The sequence below is a fragment of the Passer domesticus genome, chromosome 1 (assembly GCF_036417665.1).
Source record: "Passer domesticus isolate bPasDom1 chromosome 1, bPasDom1.hap1, whole genome shotgun sequence".
Taxonomy (NCBI): domain Eukaryota; kingdom Metazoa; phylum Chordata; class Aves; order Passeriformes; family Passeridae; genus Passer; species Passer domesticus.
In genome coordinates, this window is record NC_087474.1 from 81294578 (window position 1) to 81312520 (window position 17943).

The 17943-nt window shown below is 34.6% G+C and overlaps 1 long non-coding RNA gene across 1 annotated transcript in view; it reads right to left on the reverse strand.

The window, feature by feature from the left end:
• Positions 1-12655: 12655 nt before the first annotated feature.
• The window catches only part of LOC135304713 (uncharacterized), a 149110-nt gene continuing 143822 nt past the window's right edge, over positions 12656-17943 (reverse strand). The window contains exons 4-5 of the long non-coding RNA XR_010365990.1: positions 14048-14163; positions 12656-13365 (exon numbers count right to left, since the gene is read on the reverse strand). This is a non-coding gene — a long non-coding RNA (uncharacterized LOC135304713). The remainder of the gene's footprint in view (positions 13366-14047; positions 14164-17943) is intronic.

Below are 17943 nucleotides of genomic sequence, written 5' to 3' on the forward strand. Positions count from 1 at the left end.
TAGTTAATAATTTTGGAAAGGATGTTAAGAACTCAGGGTGTTTGCATGCTGCAATAATGTGTCCAGAGTATGGAGAGACAAGAAAGTACACAAAGGCAAACCTGAAACTGGTGAAAACCAATATTTTGAAACAAACTTGATTTGTGTAACACTGTCATTTTAGAAAGGTATATTCTTCCCAGCAATGGTATTTTCAATGGCAGCATACTCTAAGACTTATTTCAAAAATTTCTGCCTTACATCCCCAATCAGGTTAGCAACTGCAAACAAAAAATATAAACTATAGTAGGAAGTTTGTTCCCCTCAGATAACCTGTGCAGAAATAACATTTCTATACCCTAAAAATATTCCAAAGTGTCAAAATATGAGTTCATATCAGGTAATTTACATCATAAAGACTATATCATTTAAGCATTGTTATCCTCTCCAAAGGCCTTTAATTCCACCTGCCTAAAATTTTGCTGAAATTACATTTTCTCCTCTAACGCATTTTGCCATTCCTTTTCAGATATTTCAGAGCGATAGTGAAGCCTCAGTATGATTTTGCAAAAAGTGATTCTCACACTAGTGGCAGATTTTTGCACAAGGAGTTAGAAACAGATCTGTAAAAATGCTGGCTGTATGTTTCTGAAACAAAGTTTTTTGTTTTGATTTGGTTTTCTGTTTTTTGGGTTTTTTTTCTCTCTCTACATCCACTACCACTACTCTACATACACCCTTTAACACCAGACTCTCATATTCGTCTTTTCTTCCCAGTGTTCTTTTTATCCTTTACCAGAAGTGGTAGATGTCAGGTGATACAATAAACACTCTTTAAAAATTATTCCCTTTTTTCCTGATTCCACTTATAAATTGATGTCTTGTTCATTTCATGCTTCTATACTTAGCTCTTAAGCAATTCTTTCCTTTGCAAGACTCAGACATGGAATTGACCCTGGACTTCAGGAGAGGTAACTTTGGCCTGCTGGAAAGCAGCTCTGTGGAGAAGGACCTGAGGATTCTGATGGACAAGAAGCTGTCCTTGTGCCAGCAGTGTGTCCTTGTGGCCAAGAGGGCCAATGGATCCTGGGGTGCATTAGGAAGAGCATTGCCAGCAGGACAAGAGAGGTGAGCCTGCCCTTTGACTCAACCCTGGTGAGGCCAAATCTGGACTGCTGTGTCCAGTTCTGGGCTCCTGGAGAGGGTCCAATGAAGGGCTGTGAAGATAATTAGAGATATGGAGCATCTCTCTATGAGGGAGTGGTTTAGCCTGGAGTGGGGAAAAATGAGAAGGAATCTTACCAATGTGTGTAAATATCTTTAGGGCAAGAGGCAACAGGATGGGCCAGGCTCTGCTCAGTGATGCCCAGCAACAGGAAAAGGGACAAGAGGCACAAAATGAAAGACAGCAAGTTCTATCTAAATATGAGGAAAACTTCTTTACTTTGTGGGTGACAGAGTACTGGAACAGGCTGTTCAGAGAGTTTTTTGAGCACCCTTCCCTGGAGGTATTCACAAACCTGCCTGGACGTGATCCTGGGCAACCTGCCAAACCTGCTTCATCAGAGGGGTTGAACTACATAATCTCCAAAGGACTGCTCCAACCTCAAACATTATGTGAAATAGCTCAGGTCTTCATGTATATTAATGACACATATGTATTCTGGAGCATCTATCTTTTGAGGAGACACTGCAGGAGTTGGGCCTATTTAGTCTGGTGAAGAGATGACTAAGAGGTGATCTCAAAATGTGTAAATATCTCAAAGACATTTGTCAGGAGGATGGTGCCAGACTTTTCAGTGGTTCCCAGAGGCAGGATGAGCAACAATGATTGTAAACTAAAACACAAGAAGTTCCACTTCAATGTGAGGAAAATCTTCCTTATATTGAGGGTGGCAGAGCACTGGAACAGCCTGTCCAAGATGGTCATGGAGTCCCTTCTCTGGAGACATTCACAACCCACCTGGATATGCTCCTATATAACCTGTCCTAGGTGACCCTGTCTTGGCAGGGGAGTTGAACTACTGGTCTCCAGAGGTCCCTTTCAACCCTATGAATTCTGTAGTTCTACAATATTGACAGATTTTAGCAAGTTTGCAACATTGTTAGCAATAGGACTGAATATTTAATGCCAATTTTTTCACTTGATGGCTTTCTACACAAAAATAGATAATTTTGATTTTTGGAATGACAAAGCAGTATTATTTTTTTCTCATTATTAGTGGAAATGTCTATTACATATGGAAGGGTCAAGCCCTATTCATGCAAAATGTCTGCAGGACTTGGACCCCTAATGGTCTCTAAAATATCATATTTTTAATGTTATAAGTCATAATCCAAGTCTATCAAATTCAGTTGCACTATACATGTAAACAAGAGTCTAGACAGGCTTTTTAATAAACTGAATCTTCTATTCCCATAATTTAAAAAAAAAAATTGACAAGTGATTTAACATCAACTCTCTTTTTACACAGGAATTGTACCTTTTCTTCTTTTCCACCATATACAGTGAAAATTTCTAAGTCTACAGAGATCATTATTCAATTCAATTCTCACCCCAGTATCCTTATATTTTTTAAAATTTCTGAGACTAAAGTAGCAGCTAGTCTCAATGTATCATTTTTCCTATGCTTTCATAAACATAAGAAAAGTTCTATGATTTTCACATATATTTTGTTCAAGCTCTGAGCTAAGATTGAATCAATTAGAGTGATTTTCCTAGTTAGACATAAATATGTAACAACTCTAATCTCTGTTTAATGACATAAATAGCTTATATTTAGTTCTTCTGAAAATACTTGAGAAGGTTATGCTATACATAAATGCTCTATTTTAATCTTTCTTTTCCATATGCCTGCATTTGAGATACATCTGCACTACTGCTGACAAGTTTCACAGACCCCTTTGTAACAGACACTGTTATGTACCTACACAAAAAGAAAGATCCAGGTCCCAGATAATCTGCAATTTGGACATAAGGCAAGAGACTACATGAGGATATGAAATGACAGCAACATATAATGGCTGGCAAGACAAGCTTTGGCCACTTGTAATAGTATAAGTTACTTCACAGGTTTTAGTAGACATCTGAGAAATTTTTTATGAGATGTGCCAGCCCTGTGGCAAATTAAGGATGAGGGACATTCTTAAAAGCAGTAAGAGGAGCCTTTATTATAAAAACATTCTAACTAGCTGAGCTGTTTTAGCTTCTTCCATCAATATTTTCAGCAAAGTTCAATTTGTCAAAAGTTTTTCTATTTGCAACTTGCAGATCTAAGCTTGGTGTAGCAGATGCCGGTCAGGATAGAAACAAACAATGTGTATATATTTGTGCTGGGGAGGGTCACTGGCACTTGCTTCTCCCGATCAACAATGTAACCCTGTTTGCCTATCCAAAGGCTGTAATTTATTACAGCTCCTGCTAAAGATGAAGTTGTAATCACTTGTAGTTTAGAAATTTTAAGGCTCATTTCTGTTCCCATGCAGATTAACCCAAGACCTGAAGACAGCAACTAATATGAGCAACTACTGGTGGTCTTCTCTGTAGATTTAACTTGCAATGATATCCATGCTTAGGTTTTGAATTTTGTCCAGCTGATGATACATACACATCAGTCATACTGATAAGATGATTATGTCTTATTAAACTTCTTTTCTTTCCCCCAGAAGTTTAATGTAACCATTAAAATAAGAGGATAATCCTGTGTTTAGAATAAATCTTTAGTTACAGCTAAATTATTATTTAATTTATTTTTTTCTCATATATTTTCTTTAATATTGCACAGGTATTTTGGATCCAAGTTTAATAAAGTTCACTTTATAAATTCGTATACATACACCCCTTTTATACAAATTTCTTCTTTGTGTGAACTTAGAGTGGGGAAAATGGGGTAGAAGTCCATTTTCACTTTTAATTTATACTCTTAACCTCAAAGGCTTCTGAACTGCAAGAGTAGAGGATAAATTTGTGCTGAAATTTTTGAATTTATAAATGAAATTCTGAAAGAACGTATCCATTGTCAAGCTGTGAAGATATTCTACAGTATAACTTTTTGACCAGAAATGAAATAAAAATGCTGCCAAACCACTTAAATAGTGTATTTAAGAAGTCTGTGCCCTGTTACAAGATCTACCAAGACAATTTCTGTGAAGCTGGAGATTTGCCTAGGCAACACCCTGCAAAAAGACACAAAACCCCCAACAACCCAGGAAGGACATAGAGGGTCTCTCAAGGTACATATACTTCCAAAAGCCAGAAAAATAAAAAAAAAGATAGCAGAAACCCCTTATTTGTAAATAGAAAAGGAGAAACCAAAGTGCCAGTCATATTATATATTGGAAAAGAACAAAACTCTACAAACCTGTACTGCAGAACTGAAGGAGTCAACATTCATGTTCGCTTAGGTACTGGAGAAAGAAGTTTCCAGTGAAAAAATCATACTTGTTTTAGGAAGTCCACCATGTTCAGTGGATACTGTATTTCCTACACTTCAGGGAAAGCTGACTGAAAATGCTTACATTTTCCGTGGCGTTCAGACATTGAAAAACTGCCTCCTGGTCACAGCCCACCTAGTTCAAGTCCCTAAATTCCAGTACCTGGATGAAGAGGATCCAATAGAGGCACCTTGCTGCCTTCAGATCACCCTGATATCCAAGGGAGGGATTATGGAGTTAGGTGAAGTTGCAGAAATTTGATATCTCAGGTCTATCTACACCTCTTTAGATTTGTTTGTTTGATTGACAGATTTCTGAAGCTTTCACTTCAGCCAGACTGTTGTACTGCACCTCCGTAGTCACAAATGCTAGGGAGAAAGCATGAGTTTTGGGAGCAAGGAGATTTCTTCTGCACTTTCATGTTACATGCTTTTATGTTTTGTCTTGTCTTCCTTGTTTTTGGTTTTGAAATAAGGGAAGTGGTCTAAATTCTAGCAAGTGGCAGTTTCAAGGATTCTGCTTTTAAGCTTTATGATTTGCCTCGAGTAAAGTATATTCAGAGATGCTAAATAGAATCTTCATCCTGTTGTACATCTCAAGATGTGTAATGAGGATCACAATATCTCATCCGTAGCAAGCAGCCCTTATCAATAGAAAATCACATATTTTGTGATATCTTTGTCTCAGATATCACAAAAATTGTATGTATCATTTACATGTATTTCTGTTTAAGTCAGAGGAAAAAAAGACAGTATTTCTCTTTCTCACCCTCCCTTTCCACCTGCCCCTTAAAAAACAGGTATTTTTCATTACAGGGCAGAATGGTCATATGTAGAGCTCAGAAAATAAAAAAAGATTAATCCAAAGCATACTGAATTATTAGTAACCTGTACTGATTGAGAACTGTGTTTTCTAGATTAGTTGTAGCTTCCTTTTAAATAAAAAGGCAGCTTAAATTAAAAAAAAAGTTTGAGTCAAATAATCTGCTAAAATAAAGGTGAAGACAACAGTGCTTTTCCTTAACCCTCCTAATCTTATGTCTATTTCTAGACTCTTTTTTATCATGGTAAGGGCTTGAAATTATATACTTTTAACACTTTCCTAATTTTCTGCTTTTTTCTTTTTAATTTCATAAAGCCAAAACTGGTTTTGAACCTATCCATCTGGCTTATCTCATTGTAACTCTCTGATTGAAATTATCTTCCCTATGGCTTTGCTAAACCCATATATTACTTTGCCTCTGGGAATCTTCAGTCTAGTATCTTCTTTTTTTTTTTCTTTTTTTTTTCTTCTTTTTTTTTCTTTTTTTAAAATTTTTTTTTAATTACCCTATTAAACAGATTTAAGAATATTTCCTTAACACCTGAGTACCAAAGTTGGCTTTATCATATGTCTCACTGAGTTTACACACAAATGGCATCTTTACAGGCAACAAGGAATGTAAATAAACTTCTTAAGAACTCAAATCTCTTGCATACTAAAGCAAACAGAACATTGTGTGTTTGTTTGTTTTCTAAGTGAATGAAACATCCATAAAATTGACAGCAAATACATGGAGCAGATTTATGCGATTATGGCTTGAATGTCAGACAGTAATATAATCTATATTATTTAAATTGGATTAGCACTAATGCCAGTACATTTATCACCCTTTTCCCTTGCGACTTTGTTCAGAAGTTTCAGAAGTCAAGGGAAAAAAAAATTGTTGATGTCAATGAACTTTGAATTAGGTTCAGACTGTTTACTTTTTTTGTCTGCTCTGGTACCTAAGAAAGCACTTCTTCCTTTTTCAAAGCAATAAGTTCTTTCTTTCACAGACTCTAATTCTGCATACTGTCAGCATAAAGACTAAGCAGCTGACAGAATTTCTCAAACCATGATATTATGCTAATTTCTGACGCAACTGAAAGCAGACTTCACAAACAGAAGTATTTGTGTTGTAGATCATCTGTTTGTTTGCAAAGATACATTTTTTCTCAAGTGACCACTGTGCTGAATGATGGTTCTCTTGCCAAAGTTTTGTATCCTATAAGAGTGGCCAAGATTATTGCATATAAGTGCCAAACATAAGTAAAGGGTTTATGACAGAGGTATCTGGCCTTTTAGGAATTCTATGTATCCACCTTCTAAAAATCATGGTAGTATCTATGGTTTGGTCACCAAAAAAACCCAAACAATCAAGCCAAAAATAAAGCAATAAAATCAAGTTTTAGACTGGCAAGTTACTATATATTTCTGCAAAAGAAAGAATGAATGTCACTAATATTAATTGCCATTCATCATTTACCTTTTTAAGAAATTATGAACAAAGATCCATCATCTGCATATAAAAGACATGTACATGTATTTCCACAAATGGAAGCAGCCTGGATTAAATATTGGGGATATAACTCATATTTTATGGAGCAGATCATTGTATTTGGTTGTTTACAAGATGCAGAATGGCATGACAAATGAGGTGTGACACAGCAAGTCAACTTTAAAATAAAACAAAACTCTTCTATTTCTGGATCTGTTATTTTGGCTTATGTCTCAACAAAACTTATCCATAGGAATGGAATGATAAACCATTCAATGCATTTAAAATGTCAAGGGTTGTGGTAGTTCAGCTATAGAGTTAAAGCCGGGTGGAGGTAAGTTTGGCTTTCCAGCTATGAAATGGATTTTAGTTCATTCCTAATGCCTAATTACAATTTAGTGTACCTTCAAGAAGTTGAAAAACAATTACAACCATTTATGGAAACATATTTCTGGTCACTTGCAGTCACTGTATCCTCAGTACTGAAGACTAGGAGCTAGTCTTGAACATATTCATTGGTGGAATCAGGCTGTATACCAAGAACACATGATAACATTAGAGATGAGAGATATTCAGTTCTTAATTACATAAGTGATATATTAGAGTAAAAACTATCAGAAACAACCAACTAGCTTTGGATGTTTTAAGTAATGTGATACATACTGACTATTATGATTTTTAAATTATTATAAGAACTGTGACACAAGTGAATATTCCTCCCAACAATTTTTTGCATAAGTATCTCTGATAATGGCAGAAGATTCAAGTAATTCAATTGAGATTACATCTACATTATTTTAAAATCAGTTTAGAACTACAATCATGCTGTAAAAAATCTTAGAGGCAGGGAATACTGCATTTGATCTGGAAAGGGGTAAGCAATTCTTTTCTCTACTTTCTTGTTTTCTTGTATTCATAAAAGCAAATATAGAGCATAACAAACATGAGTATCAAAGTACAGCACTATTCTTCTAATTTAAAACCACTACATTTGAAAGCTGCTACTTAATTATTAAATCCAGTGGAATCTCTTAGAAGCTTTTTCTCTGCTACACTCCTGTGAAAGCTGGCTGGGAGTCCTGACTGCAGACTATCATACCACTCTCTCATCAGTAATAGCAGCATCCTAGGAAGTGTTTAAAAGTATTATATTGTCAGAGGCATTCTGTTGAGAAGGAAGCCTTGATTTAAGACTGACCATACTGAGAAACTTGAAAACAGATGCCAAAGGCGCACATGGTTTTCTGGGTTTCTGGGTTTTAGCTTGAGATTAAGGCAAAACAAGAAAGAATTTTCAGGGGAAAGTCAGATATATATCAAATCTTTGGTATCCCGTCAATACAAATTCATATTGCTGGCAACATCAGCAATCTTATCTATCAATCCACTTACAAAACATGAGAAGTATTTATAGAGAACATAGAAATTCCTCTTCCACAAGTGTGGACAATGCCAGGACAAGAGCCAATGAGCACAAGTTGATTCAGGTAAAATTCTCTTTGCATATAAGTAAAAAATATCTTTACCATGAAACAGATAAATATTGAGACAAATAGCCCAGATATATGATGCAATCTTCCCTACTGGAAATATCAAAGAGCTGCCTTGACAGAGCCCCGAATAACCTAATCTAAGGTCCTGCATTCAAAAGGAAGATTACACTACATGATCTCCAGATGTTCCTTCCAGCTTAAAACTCTCTGTGGTGTTACAAAAGGCAACCTTTACTATCATCCAGGTTTTCTAAGTTCTTTATGGTGGTGTTTTTGGTGGTGTTTTTTTATATTTAATTAGATGTTAAACTACCACAGCTACAAGAAACTTCAAGAGTAATCTAGACCAGAAGCCTGTTTTAAGGCAGCACCAACTGTACCAAATATCACACTGACAGTAGGAAGTTGCTTAATCTTAAAAGCCCTATTACAATCATTACTATAAGGAAACTGTTATATTCCTTGCACCTAACTTCAAGCTTTCTCACTGCACTTTAAACCTATTACCTTTTTTTTTTTAAAAAAAAAAGCTTTTGGTGCAATTATTCTTTTGTTTTTCTGAATGACTTTTGAATGCATTTTATAATGTCCTCCCTCTGACTCTTCTTCAAAGAAAGCAACATCTTCATTCTGCCTTTCCTGATGGGTGCTGGCCCTGGATGTTTAAAATAAGAAAGTGCACAGTTCTTTCTATGGAGACAGCTGTCATAAAAGACTTGGTGCACAGTGCCATGCTCCCCCTATCTCTTCAGTGAAATCATTGGGAATTAAGCACATAAGTACTACTGTAGAAATCTGCCCTAAATATAGTAATTGTTCAATACAATGACTGGATTTCTTTGTTAACTCACCTTTTTGTCTATGGGATATTTGCAAAGGGATATTTTCCTGCAGCAAAATTTGCTTCTTAGTTTTATCTGGATATAGTTTAGGCAGTGTCAAAGCTGGTTTATGAAGGCTCTAAAATCTGAAATAAATAATATTTTAATGATAGGGGGAAAAAAGGGAAACTCAAATGAAAGATTACTTAAGTATTGTTTTAAAGCTGTGATCTTTCAAATAATCTGCACACAATTTTTTCTTCTTTTCCATTCTTTTCATTGCTTTTGATTGTGAATAAGTGGAAAAAAAACCACTCCAACATCTCACAGACATTCATATATATAAACATTATCTAATGTAATGTTAGCAAGCTCAGACTAGAAATATTGCCATAAAGTGCTAAGGGTTGCAAATGAGTTAATGTGCTGTAGAACGGAGCCTGAATACAAATGTAAATCCTTGTAGGCTCTTCATAAGTTTAAGCTCAATAACTATTAAAATTATTTCTAGGTATTTTAACTTTTATCTAATTGTAACCTTGTCTAATTTTTACTGTGCCATGCAGAAAGGTGCAGAAAGTATGACCTAGATTGAATAGTTCAAAGAGAAAAACACACAAGGGACACACCGATGTTAGCATCCTAATTAGAAAATTAAACAGTTAAGCAGAGATGAAATATTTCAGTTCCATAATAGAGAAATTGTTCTAAGCATACCTGGCAATGTCATCAATCACCATCTCTTCCGTGGAGAAAAAAAAAATTGTTAGCTTACAATGTTCAAAACTGTCAATGTTTTACCTTACTCAAGAGCAACATTGAGATATATCTATTAATTTTGTTACAGATCAGAAATGGAGGCAGAACAAACTAGATATTTAAATAAGATTAAAGACCCTAGTTAAATTGATAAGAGACAAGAGTTAAGAATGACATGGGTATACCTATATGTCAATGCAAAAAAGAAAAAATAAACCCACACAACAATTCATTGATGTCTTAATCTAAAAAAAACTGACTCGTACTATATAAAAACATCTTTGATTATGAAGGATTACTAAAATACTTCAGATATGTAGCAATCATGAAAAAAACCCACATTTATTAAAGCAGAGAGAGCTACTAGATATGATTTACTGTATGTTTATCAAATTGTTTGCATGCTTTAGAACAATTACAGCTTTTCTACAGAAAAATTACCCAATGGGTCTCTACTCTGCCTCAGCACATAGTGTTCCCTATAGTGAAATAAATATGTTTTAGGTCCATTCCTGCAAACTGATCATATGTAGTGAAACTTGATACATATTTGAATGAAACTTGAAATATTAATATATAACAGAAAATATTTTCCTCCTAAAGCTATATTAATAATAGGTGGGACAGTAATTTCCTACTGCCAATTGTGACGTGGCAAAACATACAAGTCATATATCATTAATATTGAAGCCTATGGTCTACACACAACAGAAGATAAAGCAAAGCAAGAGTTGTAGATCAAATCAGGGTAAGCATTCACAGCTGACTGGCTTGCATTTCTTCTGAGATTGTTGCAATGGGTCAAAATCCTAAAACAATTACAGCAAAAAAAAGGGGGAAAAAAAAAGATGGAAAGAAGAGATGATATTAAATCAAAAAACCCACACATTCTTTCCAAGGAGACTACATTGTATCTAAATGACTTTTGTAGCATTACAAGAGCAGTCTTGTATGATATTGCTCTTGTAATTCTACAAAAATAATAAAGAATAGAATAATGTTTCTTAATAAATAATAATGATGATAATTATAATGATAATAATAATAATAAAATAATGTGTATTCAATGCCTTTCAGAGGGAAAGCAGAAAATAGGAGAACAGAATGGTCTCTAAATAATTGTTTTCCAAGTCATCCAAACCACTATGTATAATAATCAGAATGAAGGAATCTTGTTATATTTTTGAAATCATTGAAATACATACCTATATTCAGGCATACACATTGTCCTTCATAGAGTAATAACTCGAGAGGTTGAAAAGGCACGATGTCAAAGAAGAAAATGCAAAACAGGAGAATATTCAGAAAAATAAACTGACATTTTTCTAGAAAACAAGTAATAATTGTAACTGTAATAAATGCTAGCTATGACTTTTAAGATACATAATTACAATCGAACAGTTTGCATGTATTCCCCAAGCATCCCAGCAAAAGATGTGGACCAGAAACAATCTCTAAAAGGCCTCTGATCAGCCTGTGAGTCACACTATTAAAGAAAAAAAAATTAGTCATACTGCATTTATTTTTTTTTTCTTCTCTGCTCTCATTGATTTTATATCTGTGTACTAAACTGCACTTAATTCCTAATAAATAAGCCACAACCTGCAACCACATAAATCTGTACCATTCAACCCAACAGAAACATGAGATCTAGATCACACTGTCAGAATATCCATTAAATCTTGTCCAATAGGACTCTAGACAATGTCAATGGTGTTTTTTCATTTCCCTGAGAATCCTAATGTCAAGTAATGGCCCTGAGAACCTGTGACAAATCTCATCCTCATCAGCTTTTAAGAACAAATAATTTGCAAATGCATATTCCTAAGGATCTGGTAAGCAGTATTCCCTGGCCACACCCTAGCAGATGGACAAAGGTTTGGCAGTAACTTTTGGTGTCTGGTGAACATTTCAGGGGTCAAACAGAGTGTTGTAGTGCAAGAATATCAGATCAGTAGGTTCCAAGCAATTTAAAGGGTTTTTTCCCTTGCTTCCAATGATTGGCAGCCATTTTATTTTTCTCTTCTGCTAGACCAAAGTCATCTTAATCAAATTTTTTGTCCCTATTTCAGTGCTATCATCCTGAGCATATCATCTCAATATGAAAACTCAATCTCAAAATACAAATAGATACCTGAATTTTCAGTGAATGTTAAAAGAGAAAGGTCAATTCCTTTAACTTCATCAATACATCTAGTTTATACTCACTTATTTCTAAAGTTTCAATTTTTTTCTTACAGAACACCAGTAAAGCAGGGCTTCATCACACACAAACAACAATAATGAGCATAGAAAATTTTATAATATTGTAATAATAAAACCTTTATCCCAGCAATGTTCTTTTGCTAACCGGAATCAATCACTGATTTATTTTGATTGCTGTATTTATAAAGACAAAATGCATATAACTTTGACCCCAGATATCTAAAAAGCCATTTACTCACTAGCAGCAATGTAAATCACCCTATAATTTAGAAATCTTTAAAGATCAGGAAGAAAAAACCCAAAAACCATTTATTAAATGAGATGGTTGAATCACTAGGGAGCTGGGGAGCTGAATGGTTTCCAGCCCTCATTTAACATGGATGAAGCTCGACACAGTGTTAAAACTTTAGCAATCCCAACTAACATAATGAGAAACAAGACTGTCTCATGTTATATTCATGTTATTCTGTTTAATGAAAAACTCACATATTAGGAAGCAATCTACAAGACAGGTACTACTCTCATTTTAGGCTTATTGAGGAGGCTGCAGGTAAAGAAACAATTACAGGCACAATAGGGCTTCTTTTTTTCACAATTTATTTTTCCAGAAGTTCAAGTGTGAATGCAGTACATACTGAAAAGGGCAATAAGTAAAAAATGTAACATGAAATTATTCATAAGGTACAAATTAACTAAAAAAAATAAGACAAAATATCTGGATGTTGTTCTAAACTAAAATAAATATCTGAGTAATAGTTTGCATCAGCCATTGGCTGTACCACATAATATTAAATATTTTTAAATAAATCTATTTGGTGAATACTTAAGGAATTTGACCTAAGAGTTCAATGTACCTAATGTATTCTGAAGTTTTTACTAGTATAATGAAAAAGATTCCATTAAAGGCACCTCAAATATGTTAGACACTCCTGAAATCAGAGCAGGAAAAAGGAGTATTTCTTCTGAAGTTGCTTGTCTTCCTTCCCCAAGCCTTTCTGTTCACAGAGCAGCACCCATGTGGTGTATGCTGTGCTTTAATAAAAATGAACTATGGCCTTGTTAACAAAAAGAAGAGAACAAATTTTGCTTTAATAAAGAAGGTCATGCATAAGATTTTTCAACAACTGTTTTAGTAATGACACTCTTTATAGTCTTTGCAAAACTAAGCCATTTTGTGGATTTATTATGCTGAAGGGCCTGTTGCTCATGAAAATTAAAAACAATTTCCACTGGTAATAAAATCTCCTATAAAAATACATTAGATGTCACTCATATTTCAAGGTAAGAGCCAAGATCCAAGTTCCAGCACCACCTATGTAAACTTTCTTCCTCCTCCTTCTGCGGCTTCAGATACCATGCAGTTTGAGACAAGAGCCTGAAAAATAGATGTACCTTTTTAATGTTACTTATTATGGCAACCTGTACAAGCCTTTATTCTTAAAGAAAAACACCAGCAAAATCTCAGACATCCCAATTAATTTAAGAGCATTTTCATCACCTGCTAAAGGTGGCATGCTATTTTGAGGTAACATTAGTGGGATTCAGTTGCCTGATCACTAACACTCAAGTGTCTTTTCAGACATCTTAAAGTAAATTAAAATATTCACCTTAAACTGGAAAGAACTATATTTGCCAGAAGATTTTTTTTCTTTTTTATAAAAAAGAAGTAAACAAGGTTATGTGAAATTCAGTTTCCTGAATTCAGATGTCTAGCATCACTTCAGCATAATACACCTGGTCTTCAGCTCTTCCGTAATGGTTCAAGCTGATTGTCATATCTGACAGCTCATTCAGATTATTCAGGAAGCCAATATCTCTACCTCATAATTTTATCCTTTTTTTATGTCTCCATGAAAAATATATTTTTGAAAATTCTTTGAAAGAGGTAAAAAGGAGTTTTGAACTATTTGAAATATTAGGTAGCCAAACAATAAAACTTAGCTGAAATGTATGTCATAAAAAAAAAGATAGCATTAAATGGGCATAGATTTCATTATTTCATTCCTTGCAGTTGTAAATAGAGGTTAGATTAGTAATTAGGAAAGAGAAAATAAAACCTTCGGCTGTGCATTTCCAGTCAATTAAAATTGAGAAATTTTGTTCCTTCTCTTCTGTATCTCTCTAAGTCAATGGCTTTCTGAGGTCATTATTCTGGCTCTTCCAAGCTGTACACCTGAAAACAGAAAAACAGAATAACAGAATTTTCTGTTAGTATTTCATTACTTCCTTCTTATTATCTGAGTTTTGGTTTTGTTTTTGTTTGTTTGTTTTAGGGTTTTTTTGTCTCACTAACTTAAACATCAGTACCCTTACAACACCTGTCTACTTACTTTACTAATATTTAGCTGTAGCACCTACACACCATTTATGTACCTCACTCCCCATATTTCCACCTATATATGTTTTCACATCTTTCCCATTGTTTTCATGGAAGTAGAATGGTTACTGTGAAAGTCCTGAATAAGAAGGATGAAAAAAGTTCCCCTTATGGTGCTGAATGGGGTGCAATAAAAGATATCAGCATGTAAAACCAAAGTAAAGATGAGAGAGAAGCTGATGACATGGATTTGAAAAATGTATGCTTACCACTGACAGAGATTACAACAGCTTTATTGTTACTGCAGCTTTATTAACTTCATTGCAGTTACGTCAGATACTCAGCTATTGTAACACAAAAAACCCACATTTATTGCTTCTTAGATATTTGGGACTTTTTAAAGGTGGCATTATTTTTTAGCCTACTGTGACTGTCAGTTTTGAAAGATGAATCCTTATAGGAATTTACAAGTGATCCATGTGCACAACACTACTTCAGCATGAATCATCCCTAAACTGACAACTCACACTTCTGTCAAGATTTTAGTGGCTGCTTCTTCACCTTTGGTGGCATGTTTAAGTAACTAAGTAAGTAAAGCAACTCATCTTTTTATAACTTCATAAAAAACTGTGCATCTTTCTGACTTCCTGCAATTTCTAAAAGAATATACTGATATCAAGATTATCAAAATTCAATGCAACATTCCAGGTGAAGCTGAATAGGAGCAAAGTAGATGAACAGTAAGAACAAAACTATTCCAGTCTTCTGTTTAGGCTGACAGTGAAAAGGAAGCTTGAAGTCAGTGGAAACACAGGATTCTTCAAAAATTTTCCTGTAGGAATTGAAAATAAACAACAACTCTATAACTTCAGAAACAGAATTTGATAATTTAATGGAAAGGTATATGATACATAATTGAAAGATCAATTTCCCATGGTGTGCAAAATCCTATATAATCCACAAGTAGTATTTATTTAAAGCCACCAGAACAGAAAACAACTATAATCAATTATTGCATAAGAACTGATAAGTACAATAAAACCAGAAATTTTCTACACCTTTATTCTTTTTCCACTTCAAGGAATGTATGTTAATTACATATCCACATAGTTTTCTGAAAGTGTTACAGTAAAAATTGTAGGATATGCATCATATATGCGCAGTGGATCTTTTGCAAGTTGTAATTTTGTACTTTGCAGTTCTGTTTGCAGAGAAAAATCTCCATAAATAAATATTTCCTAGAATAAAATTACATTACAAAAATGTTTACCTCATTTGAATTCAGAATCACATCCTAACACTTCAGGCCTGCAGATGTTTAGTTTTGAAAAGAAGCCGTTTACCCATATAGTGTAATCAGTTTACATGTGTTGTTATAGCTCAGTCATTGTTTGAGTTGATGTCTGACATAAACGACTTTCCCCCCTCTGCAACATCTTTTCTTTTTTTACTATTTATATGATAATGCCATCATGACAAGATCATTCACTGTTCATGCAAACCTTTCCTTTCATGATGCTTTGAGAAGCATTTGCATCACTTGCATTTTCCTCTTTTTATGTGAAGATTGAATATCCAGCTGTTACCTAATTAAGTCTGCCACAGGCAAAAATCTGGCTTTATGTACCTGCAGAGAGAATTTCATGGTGTTTTAATGACTAGCTATAGATTGAGCGAAGTGACTCAAGAGGCAATGCAAGCAAAAGCTCAGCTCAAATGAGTGCCAGAGCTGTCAATTTCCAATTAAGAGACTTGTTTCTCTCTCATGACAGTGAACCACCACAAATTACTTGCTTTAGCTCTGCTGGTTAATCTTTTGCCACCTGACAGATGGAAGTAAATCAGTTGACTTATGTTAATCACTTCCAGGAAGTGAGAATATTTAAATCTTGGCACAGTTTTGCATCTGTGAGGACAGCATTAGGAGATATCACAACAGCTACCCATTATTTATAGATAAGGTGTCATTTCAAGTATATGTGTGGGGGGTTGTGGTGGAATGACTGGCAGGGAATACGGAAAAAGTGAAAGGCGTCATTCAGCTTTTTCTCAAAAGATCTCGTGCTTGAGGAGAAAGCTTCTGATTGTTCCTTTCTTGCATATTTATGTTTTACAAAGCTGAACATAATTGTCAGCAAGATCAAATTGTTATCACATATATATATATATAGAAGATATGAGTACAGGTCTCCTGAAGAGTTTTATACATAGCAACAGTATCTGTGGGTAATAATTAAATACACCTTTACTAAAATAATAAAGTAAGTCTGGCATTACCAAAAAAACCCCCTGGGATTATTTCTATGCAAACAAAGGGAGAATAATTTTCTCTATTAAAAAAGGGTAAATAATATTTGAAAAATTATGAAATATCTATTAAGACCTTTGACTTGTAGCTCTAAAAATCCAAGATGATGACATGAATCTTGAACTAATGTCTGGTAACACCTGACAATGTGAGAGCAAAGTGCATTTCAAAGCAATTATAATATGATTCCCAGTTTGCTTCTGGCAATTTTCCTATTTTAATAAAACTGTATAATAATTTGGAGAACAGCTTGGATTTCCATGGTACCTCATCATTCTCCTAGTGACTGCCCTTTCCACAGAATTAATACTACCAAAATTGCAGAAAATTATTTGATGGATGTGGGCTTTCAAACACTTTTAGTTAGTTCAAAATCAAATGTGATATCATGTAATTTAGGATAAAAGGTAATAAGAACATTATTAAAATTCATTCACACTTAAAATTCAAACTTCCACTGTTCAGGGCAGGACTTCATTTGGTAAGGAAAAATGCTTCAGGAGAGAAAATAACCTTTTCTGGGAAATGCCATCAAGGGGTGCTTAAGAGGTACATTTTAAAATATGCAAATAGAAAAATATTTCTATAGCGATAAACCACATTTTGCTACTTCGATGGCAGTCAAGTAAGCAACTGTCATTTTACTACTGATCATTAATTTTACCACCTAGAGCTCATGAAGAATGATACAGACTGAAACAGCACCATTCCCTTGCATCATCAGCACCTTCCTGCTTACACATACATATACTCACTCCAGCTCCCTCTCTGACAGAAGAAACGGAGCTCTGCTTTGTTGAGATTGCAGGACAGTGGCACTCGGGCTGGGTTAAGATTACACAGATATTAAATGAACTGCTTATGAACTTTTCTAGTTTATTTTAAATTACTTATCTTTCTCACCTGGTTCCCTTTGGAGAAGGTCTTTTCTGTGCTGCATGGCTCTCGATGTTTTTCCATGGACTTCAGAAATCCTTGTGCATATAGGTAATATTATCAGGAGTGCCAATTAAAAATATAGCATTGTTGCATTCTGAATTGCATATGAAATTATAGTAAGAATTGTTACACTCCCCTCCCCTTCTCCATATTTTACTTTTTTTTCTGACAAAATATACATCCACCTTCAAAAAGAGTGAATGCATTTTACTCTGGCTTAGAAGTCTAACTTTCTTGTTTTCCTTCATCTACTTTCAGAATCACACCGGGTTAATTATCATTCATGCTTGCAACAGGCAGCACAAATTCCACTTGAATGGATGGAGGGGAGTCTGCAGAGCTGTTTAAACAAAATAACAGGCCACAGAAAAACATGGTGCTAAATATCA